At 41.7% G+C, this 9002-nt stretch overlaps 1 pseudogene; it reads left to right on the top strand.

Annotated features, from left to right (window-relative positions):
* The first annotated feature begins 6802 nt into the window (after positions 1-6802).
* On the top strand, positions 6803-8245 carry LOC101606048 (annotated as a pseudogene).
* The last annotated feature ends 757 nt before the right edge of the window (positions 8246-9002 follow it).

The following is a 9002-nucleotide window of genomic DNA, read 5'->3' as shown; positions in this document are numbered from 1 at the left end:
CTTGTGACATTATGATGGCTATGAGGTCATTAGACAGTAAGAATTCCTAACTTTAACATAAGCTTATAGGACCACTATCATGTATGTGGTCTGTTACTGACCATTAGGTGGCACTCAATTATCATCATGCTTCATTGAATTTATATCTTCACTGCCATGCTTATTGTCTAGTTTAACAGTTACTGATGTTGGGAAACACCTGGTTCTCTAAAGGTGGAAGGAAAATAGTCCCTCTTGGGGCTGGAGAAGTGGATTAGCAGTTAATATGCTTGCCTGAAAAGCCAAAGGACCTTGGTTTGCTTCCCCAGGACCCACGTAAGCCAGATGCACAAGGTGGCACATGTGTCTGGAGTTCGTTTGCATTGGTTGCAGACCCATTCTTTCTCTCTCTCTCTCTCTCTCTCTCTCTCTCTCTCTCTTTTTCTCCCACTCTCTCAAATAAGAATTAAAATAAGAAATAGTTTTAAAAAAAGAAAATAGTCCCTCTTAGTTTAGCAACACTCAAGAAATGCTGGGCTAGCTTTATCTTCAAGTGCCTCTCACAAGTGTGTTTGTGTCTGAATGTGTCCTGCTCCTCTCTCCTATATCAGGCTTCAGGGAAGGGGTAGGGGACAGAAAGTAGGAGGTCTTGTCTTGTTTCTTAGTCTTCCAATTATTTCTAGATTGTTTTTAACAATTTTCCATCTGAAATGCATGATCTCTCATAAATCTTCATTATCTGAGTATTTGACTGAAGTACTTTCCACTTTATCAATCTGATTAGTTATGAAAGCTACAAAAATGACTCCTGTTAGAATAATATAGTAGAAACCCATGGCTTGCAGTTAACATTGCGAAACAAAATTGATGATGGATCAGTCTACAACTCACCTGCCACCTTAGCCAGTAACAAACTATCATCCTCTGGTTTCTTTTGAAAATGTTAAATGAAATCTACAGACACACTGTGCTGAACAAACACAATCTCCTTCACCCAATTATACTCCAAATCTGTGTCGCTAATGACTGTTTTTTATAAAGATCATGTTGACCTTTTATAAAATTTGAAAAGAACCTTAGAAATAATCTTGGGAAGTGTTTTTATTTAACTTTCCTTTGCCATTTGCAAGTGTGGATTGTTTCACTTATTAAGACAATCTCTCTTATAGGGAAACAAGAGCCAGTGTTTCCTAATCTCATTAAATTTCAAGACATACGTTTGGCACCATGATGATCTTAATTATTATTCACTAAACACATAGAATCATGAATCATTAGATAATAAGATGGCATTTAACAGCTAAGATTCACATAATGCACTGTTTGATTAACTTCCATTATTGCTGTTTTTCAACACAGTCAGGATACACAACACTCCCACACTCCCATATTTACTCACACCATTTCTTTTCCTTACCTTTTTTTGTTTTGTTTTGTTTTGTTTTCTGACCTGGAATTCACTATGTAGTCTCAGGCTGGCCATGAACTCACAGCAATCCTCCTATCTCTGCCTCCCAAGTGCTTGGATTAAAGGTGTGTGCTACCATGCCTGGCCTTTCGCACCATTTTTTCCATGAAAGATCCTTGCTTGACTTTTTCGCAACTCAGAACAATGAAAAAAAATTACAAGGAAAGATGATGAGTATTAAGGAAGCAAAAGAACAAAAGGAGGATGAAGAATTAGCATTGCTGAGCTGGAAAGATGGCTGAGCAGTTAATGCACTTACCTGTAAAGCTTAATGACCCAGGTTCAATTCCCTAGTACATACATAAGGCCAGATGCACAAAATGATGGAATTCGTTTGTAGTGGCTAGAGGCCCTGGGGCTCACATTCTCTCACTCTTTCTCTCTCTCTGTATCTCTCTGGTTGCAAATACATACATAAACTTTTTTAAAAAAGGACTAGCATTTCTAATGGCTAGGCAGAGAATCTCCTCCAGGGACATGGCAGTAGACAGTAAGGAGATACAAAACTCACTTGAAAATCAGAGGCTGATGAGAGCTCAATAAGTGAGGAGATTTTCTAACATGCCCTCAAGGGCTCAGGAAATATGGTGGAATAGGGAGTGAACACATGAAAGATCCACAGGGAGGGAAGGTGTACTTGGAGGCATTGTTCTCCTCACAGAACTGAATGGTGTATTCATGACCCCACAAAGACAATCTGTACCCCATTAAAGGGGACCCTCAAAGGAACAGGGGTGAGAGAGAAGAGAAATAAGAGGATAACCTGATAGACATACGACCAATTTGTAGTACGTTCTTATATTAAAGTTCCCAATAAAAAAGAAAAACAAAGAATTAGAATTGCACAACAGTTTCACTTTCACAAAATCAATCCACATACAGTTCCTGATTTCATAACAATTTAAGAAGTAGACCTTATTTTTCTTATTCCCCCTTTAAAATGTCATTTCTTTCCTTTTAGAACACAAAATGCCAATTTCAGAGCTTACATCCAGGTAACTTCTATTGTCAGTGACTTTTCCTCTAAACTCAAGGCTTCTCTTTACATCTGAGGTAAAAGTAGATACCAAGCCAAGTCAGGTGTGGTGGTGCATGCCTTTAATCCCAGCACTCGGGAGGCAGAGGTAGGAGGATCACCGTGAGTTCAAGACCACCTGCTAGAGTGAGACCCTACCTCGAAAACAAAAAAAGTTAATACCCATCTCATGCCACATAGGTTGTACTTGTTGGATCCCTCTTAACACTAAGAAGATATGTCTTATTGCTTAATATCCAATTTGAATTAAAATTTCATTAATTTTGTTCTAATATTTCTAATAGATTCATTCACCAAACTCTAGAAGCCAAGAAAGATCACGCATTGCCTAAAGGTATGTTATCTCTTCATTTCCATTAATTTACAATAGTTTATCAGACACATTTAGTTTTCATAAAGTTGCCATGCTTTATTCACGCAAGTCAACCAACCTGTTATTAAAAAATACATCATGGGCTGGAGAGATGGCTTAGCGGTTAAGCGCTTGCCTGTGAAGCCTAAGGACCCCAGTTCGAGGCTCGGTTCCCCAGGTCCCACGTTAGCCAGATGCACAAGGGGGCGCACACGTCTGGAGTTCGTTTGCAGAGGCTGGAAGCCCTGGCGCGCCCATTCTCTCTCTCTCCCTCCATCTGTCTTTCTCTCTGTGTCTGTTTCTCTCAAATAAATAAATAAATAAAAATTAAAAATTAAAAAAATGCATCAATTAAGCTTTCCTTATTTTTGTTGTTAAAAAGAATAAAGATGAGACTCAGGCTTTTCCACCTCCACTCCAAAAAAGGCAGAAGTAAAAACGTTGTGAAGATGCAGTGAAATGGGTATAATTCACACAATAAATTCAGAGGAGCAACAAAGGAAATGAGACCCACTTGCACAACAAGCCCTGGTCATGGCATTTTACAGCGCCCTCTGTGTGAAGAGGAAAAGAGGGAGGCCAATTTAGGTAGTCTGGCAGGGGTTTAATATTCAAAACAATTGAGCTGAACTATTTCCAAATGTCTGCATCTAAGTAGGGGATTGTTGCTTTCCATCATAAGCCTTCTCCATAATTTTGACTTTCTGAACATTAGAAACATATACTATATATTAAACACAGAAAAGCAAAAATAATAATTGCAATATTGTTCTTTACTAAATGAAGACTAAAGACTATAACTTTTTTTTTTTTTTTTTTTGAGGTAGGGTCTCACTCTGGCCCAAGGCTGACCTGACACTCAGTAATCACAGACTGCCCTGGAACTCAGGGCAGTCCTCCTACTTCTGCCACCCGAGTGCTGGGATTAAAGGCCCGTGCCACCACACCCGGTCATTTCTTTTTTAAGATTTATTTTTATTTATTTATTACACACAGAGAGAGAGAGGGAGAGAGTCAGAATGGCGCGCCAGGGCCTCTAGCCACTGCAAACGACTTCAGAAGCATGTGCCACCATGTGCATCTGGATTACGTAGGACCTGAAGAACCAAACCTGGGTCCTTAGGCTGCACAGGCATGCACCTTAACTGCTAAGCCATCTCTCCAGCCCTAAAGATTATAAGTTTTAAACAATGATAACACTTCTTGCCCATTCTGTACTCTAATTCTTTGAAATTCCTTTGTTCCTGGGGACTTTTTCCAATTTGGACCTGTGTACATAATTTTCCTGACACACAGTGTCTAAAACATTTTTTTCTAATTGCCACCTTTCTTTCTCTATTAATGAAGTGTTCTCATTATCAAATGACTTAAATACTTCATCATTCCCTACAAGGTGGTTCGTTCTTTTCTGTCATCATTGGATCCAGAGCTTCTACAAATGAAGGACGTGGGGATATTAGGTTGGAAGGAGGCAGTGCTGACAAACAACAATGAGAAACCCAGTCTGTGCCCTCTTGCTACTATCCTGGCCACCACTGGAAACAGTCTCTTCTCAGTCTGTTTCCAAAAGACTAGCAGCTGATCTCATTGAACTCTTCAGTTTGAGATAGTTGTGTTTAAACCAAATACAAGTACTCACTTTGTGATACAATCTCCGGCAGAGATGTACTTACAAACCACAGCTGATGGCTGGAGAGTTTGCTTAACAGTTCAGACACTTGCCAGCAAGTCCAAAAGATCCAGGTTTGGTTTCCCCGAACCCAAATAAAGCCAGATGCACAAGGTGGCACCTGCATCTGGAATTCGTTTGTCGTGGCAACAGGCCCTGGTGCCTGTTTTCTCTTCCTCTCTCTCTTTCTCTCTTTCAAATAAATAAAATATTTTTGAATAAACATATTTGGTGGGGCTGAGGTAGGAAGACAGGAATTCAAGATTTGTATTCTCTAAGTAGTTCTTAACTAAAATTTAAAAACATGTGTAAAAAGATAGGAATAAATTCATTCTGGATATTAAATTCAGAAAGAAACAGAAAAGATGCCAGGATATGATGGGGATAGGGAGCGTGTATGAGAAAGGGCTAGGGACAGTGGCAGCCGCCAGATGCTCGAGGGTTCTATTCTAGAATCGGAAATTTTACCTCTATGTTGAAGTTAAAGGAGCACTCACTTTTGCTGTGTTATGAAATAAGTGAATGAGATAATTTGATCTGCTTACCTCAGCTGCTATCTCCACTGAACACATACCAATGTCAAGGCAGAAGAACTATAAAACTTTGATGTGATTTTTCTAAAATTACCCAGCTTGATATTACAGTATGGTTAAATATTTGTTTCTGGCTTCCTGTATTGTAATTTTTTAAAAAAGTAAGATGTTCAGTTTTTACTGTTTTTCAAAAAGCCTCCTTTCTTTATTATAATATATCAATTTATGTTTGTTTGAAATATGAGACAAATGCAGAAAATGAATTGTTGTAATGATGAGAATCTCTGATGACAAGGCTAGCTTACCCAGCCCCACCTATGGATTCCAGGACAAGGCCAAGGGAAAGCTGTCTACTTTGGGGCCTTGTTCCCTTAAGCTGTCATATTTAGTCTTAGCAACTGAAATCAGGTCATAGTACTGAACACATGGCATTGCTGAACTACCTATAGCACAGCTCCTTTGTGGCTCATTGAGAAATAGCAACCAGTATAGTTAAAAGCTATTTTGAGGGCAGGAGAGATGCCTTAGCAGTTAATGTGCTTGCCTGGAAAGCCAAAGGACCTCGGTTCGATTCCCCAGTACTCACATAAGCCAGATAGATGCACAAGGTGTCACATGAATCTGGAGTTCATTTGCAGTGACTGGAAGCCCTGATGTGTCCATTTTCTCTCTCTCTCTCGACATCTGTCTCTATCCCTCCCTCAAATAAATAAATAAAAATAAAATATTTTTTTAAAAAAGCTCGGTTCTGATTTATATTTTTCTAATAGAACTCATTTTCCTTACTTTTACTGATCTGGATTTACAATTTTCAAGTAAAGCATTGAAAATTACATCTATTCTTAGGCATTTTCCTAGCAAACTCCAAGAGTGTAAGGGTCCAAAGATCACTGAAGAAAGACCCAGGACTCAAATAGTATGTAAAAGCAAAAAGCGTTTATTATGTAGAATCAGCCAGCATGCAGGAGTCACCCATTCATACAGAATGGAGATGCCAGGAGGAGATGCCAGGCTCCTTTTAAGCACAACTAAGGGAATTCCAGGTGGGGTAGGTCAGCTTCTGACGTGATTGGCTAGGCAAGCAGCAGTTACAGTTGTATGCCTCTGATTGGTTGGGGCGAAAGATGCAAAAGGGTTGCAAAAGGCATGAAAGGGACATGTCTGGGCATTTTTGGACATCTCTCCAGGAACTGTCTCAGCCCCTGGGCGGCTATCTTCTCTGGTCACATGTCCAGGGTCACTGTTGATTAACAGCCCACCCTTTCCCAGAAGTCTTGCCTGCCTCTCGGGGGAAACTGAAACTTAGGCCTAGTTAGGGTGGTGCCTTACTGAAGCCTGTGGTGGCGTCGGCTTAGGCCCTTCAAAAGGAGATGAAATTTATTCTGTATATTATGTTTCTCATTATTGCACACTCAATGGGTTTACATTATAGCTGAGGAAACACTTAAATTGATAAGGTAACTGGAAGCAAATTAACAAACATTTGTAACCCAGAAGACATTATCTTTATTATCTTGATCAGGAAATAAATCTACTCTGTATTCAGATAAAAAGACAGTCTCCCAGAGCTCTCTATTATGCCATTCTCCTTGAAAAGAAACTGTCTGGAACAACACAAACAAAGCTGGGAATGTCTGTTGCTCAGCAGTCACTGAGAAACATGTGACAGTCATAAAGAATTATCCCACAACAAACGATCGAAAGTGGAACTTAAAAATAGATGCAGAGGACTTCCGGTGCCCTAGCTTCCCCGAGCAGATCAGACATGGCCCAGAACCCGAGGGACTTAGTGGGGCGCCTGCCTGCGAACCTCAGGACACGGTCATGGCCTTGGAGCTTCTGCTGGGGCCTGGGGCAGTCGCCTGGCATCTGCGAGTCTGTGTTTACCATGAAAGGTGAGCACAGAGCCACCTTCTTTAATTGGATTGGTGGTGTGCAGCAAGACACCATCCTAGCTGAAGGCCTTCACTTCAGGATCCCCCAGTTCCGGTACCCTGACATCTATGACATTAGGGACACACTCTGAAAAATCTCCTCCCCCAAAGGCTCCCTTTAAAGACCTGCAGATGATGAACATCTCCCTGGCTGTCTCCACCCAATGTCGAGAAGCTCCCCAGCATGTGCCAGCCCTTAGGGCTAGACTACCAGGAAAAGTGCTGCCATCCATTGGCAGTGAGGTGCTCAAGAGTGTGGTGGCCAAGTTCAATGCCTCACAGTTGATCAGCCACCTAGCCCATGTGTCCTCGTTGATTCTACTGGAACTGACTGAGCTCCAAGGACTGCAGCCTCATCCTGCATGGTGTAGCCATCACAGAGCTCAGGTTTAGCCGAGAGCATGGAAAGTGGGCAAAATGTTATATTTCTCTACATTTCTTTATAACTAGCTTAGAGAAAAATAGAACTCACTTCCTTGTAGGAGCTCATAAAAGAACGGAATGAAACACTTGTTTGAGCAGATGGGAATGGTAGATAAACAGGAAGCTCTGCTGAAGGTAGGTATACAGGAGGCTCTGCTGGTCTGAACAACATTACCCTGGGCCTGCACTGTTGAGCAAAATCCTTAAGGGCAGGTAAGTAGGACACTGGGAGACTCGTGGTTGCAGGCCTACCTTACCACCCCCCCCCAGGTGCTTCCTGTAACTGACTTATGGTTTAACTCCCATCCTGGTCTTTTTCCTTCTATAAACATATGTGGTTATTTCCAATAAAAGCTGACACTTGGAACAGTTCAGTGCTGCACCCTGAGCCCCCAGCTCAGGGGTGGGGGGCAGCAGGGGCCCTGATATACCACACTTTCTTCTTTTTCTTTCCTTTATTTTTCACCCAATAAAACTTTGCCTCAATTTCCATGAGTCGATGGTCTTACATGTGCGACACTGGACCCCGAATCAAGTACACAGCTGCTGTGGAAGCCAAACAAGTGGCCGAGCAGACAGCTCAGCAGGCCCAGCTCTTGGTGGAGAAGGCAAAGAAGGAACAGCCCCAAGAGCACACAGGCCAAAGGGGCGGGTGAGGCTGCCAAGATGCTTGGAGACGTACCAGGTGAGGATCCTGGCTACATCAAGCTCCACAAGATCCGGGCTGCCTAGAACATCTCCAAGATAATTGCCACATCGCAGAACCACATCTGTCTTACAACCTTGTGCTGAACCAACAGGACAAAAGCTTTACCCAGGGAAGTGACAGCCTCACCAAGGGTAAGAAATGAGGATGGTCATCGGGAAGTCCATCTCCAGACAGGAAGTGGATGTGTTTCTCCTCTGAGGAGACAGCTGGGGGAGGGGGGTCCAGCACACCCCACCCTGACTCCAGTATCATGTGATGGTCCCTCTGTACCCATCCTGTTCTTGAATTAAGGAAGACAAGAGACCAGCCCTTTTGGAGGGAATGATTTTCCTCCTTCCTGTATTGGCCCAGGTGGGGTTGGGACAGTGTGATTTCTCAGTGATTTCCTACATTGTTGTTCCCACCCTCCATGGAGGAGGAGAGAACCATATCTCAGAAGTTCCCAAAAGATTATTATTAAGCTGTAAAAGTAAAATAAAATAAATGAAAAGAAGCTTTTCTGATTTCTCTAAAAACTGTACTAGCAGGCAGGGTGTGGTGGCTCACACTTTTAAATCCAGCACTTGGGATGCAGAGATAGGAGGATATTGCTGTGAGTTCAAGTCCACCATGAGTCTACAGAGTGAATTTCAGGTCAGCCCAGGCTAGAGAGTGAGACTCTACATCGAAAAACCAAAATAAATAAATAAAAATAACTGTACTAGCTAGGTACCATTTCATTTGCCTACTTCTAGCATCACTCTAGCCTTGCAGGAGTATGTTTTCCCATATTCATACAAGACAATAGAGTAAGTCTACTGTCACATTGCTAATTTACATTAATAGCCATTCAGCAGAACTGTTAAATTCAGTATAGTCTTGAAAGAGCAAGGCAAAATTCAAATTCAAATCCAGAAACA

The sequence above is a fragment of the Jaculus jaculus genome, chromosome 12, assembly GCF_020740685.1.
Source record: "Jaculus jaculus isolate mJacJac1 chromosome 12, mJacJac1.mat.Y.cur, whole genome shotgun sequence".
Lineage (NCBI taxonomy): Eukaryota > Metazoa > Chordata > Mammalia > Rodentia > Dipodidae > Jaculus > Jaculus jaculus.
The sequence above is the reverse complement of the archived record's forward strand: the minus strand, read 5'-3'. Positions and strand labels throughout refer to the sequence as shown.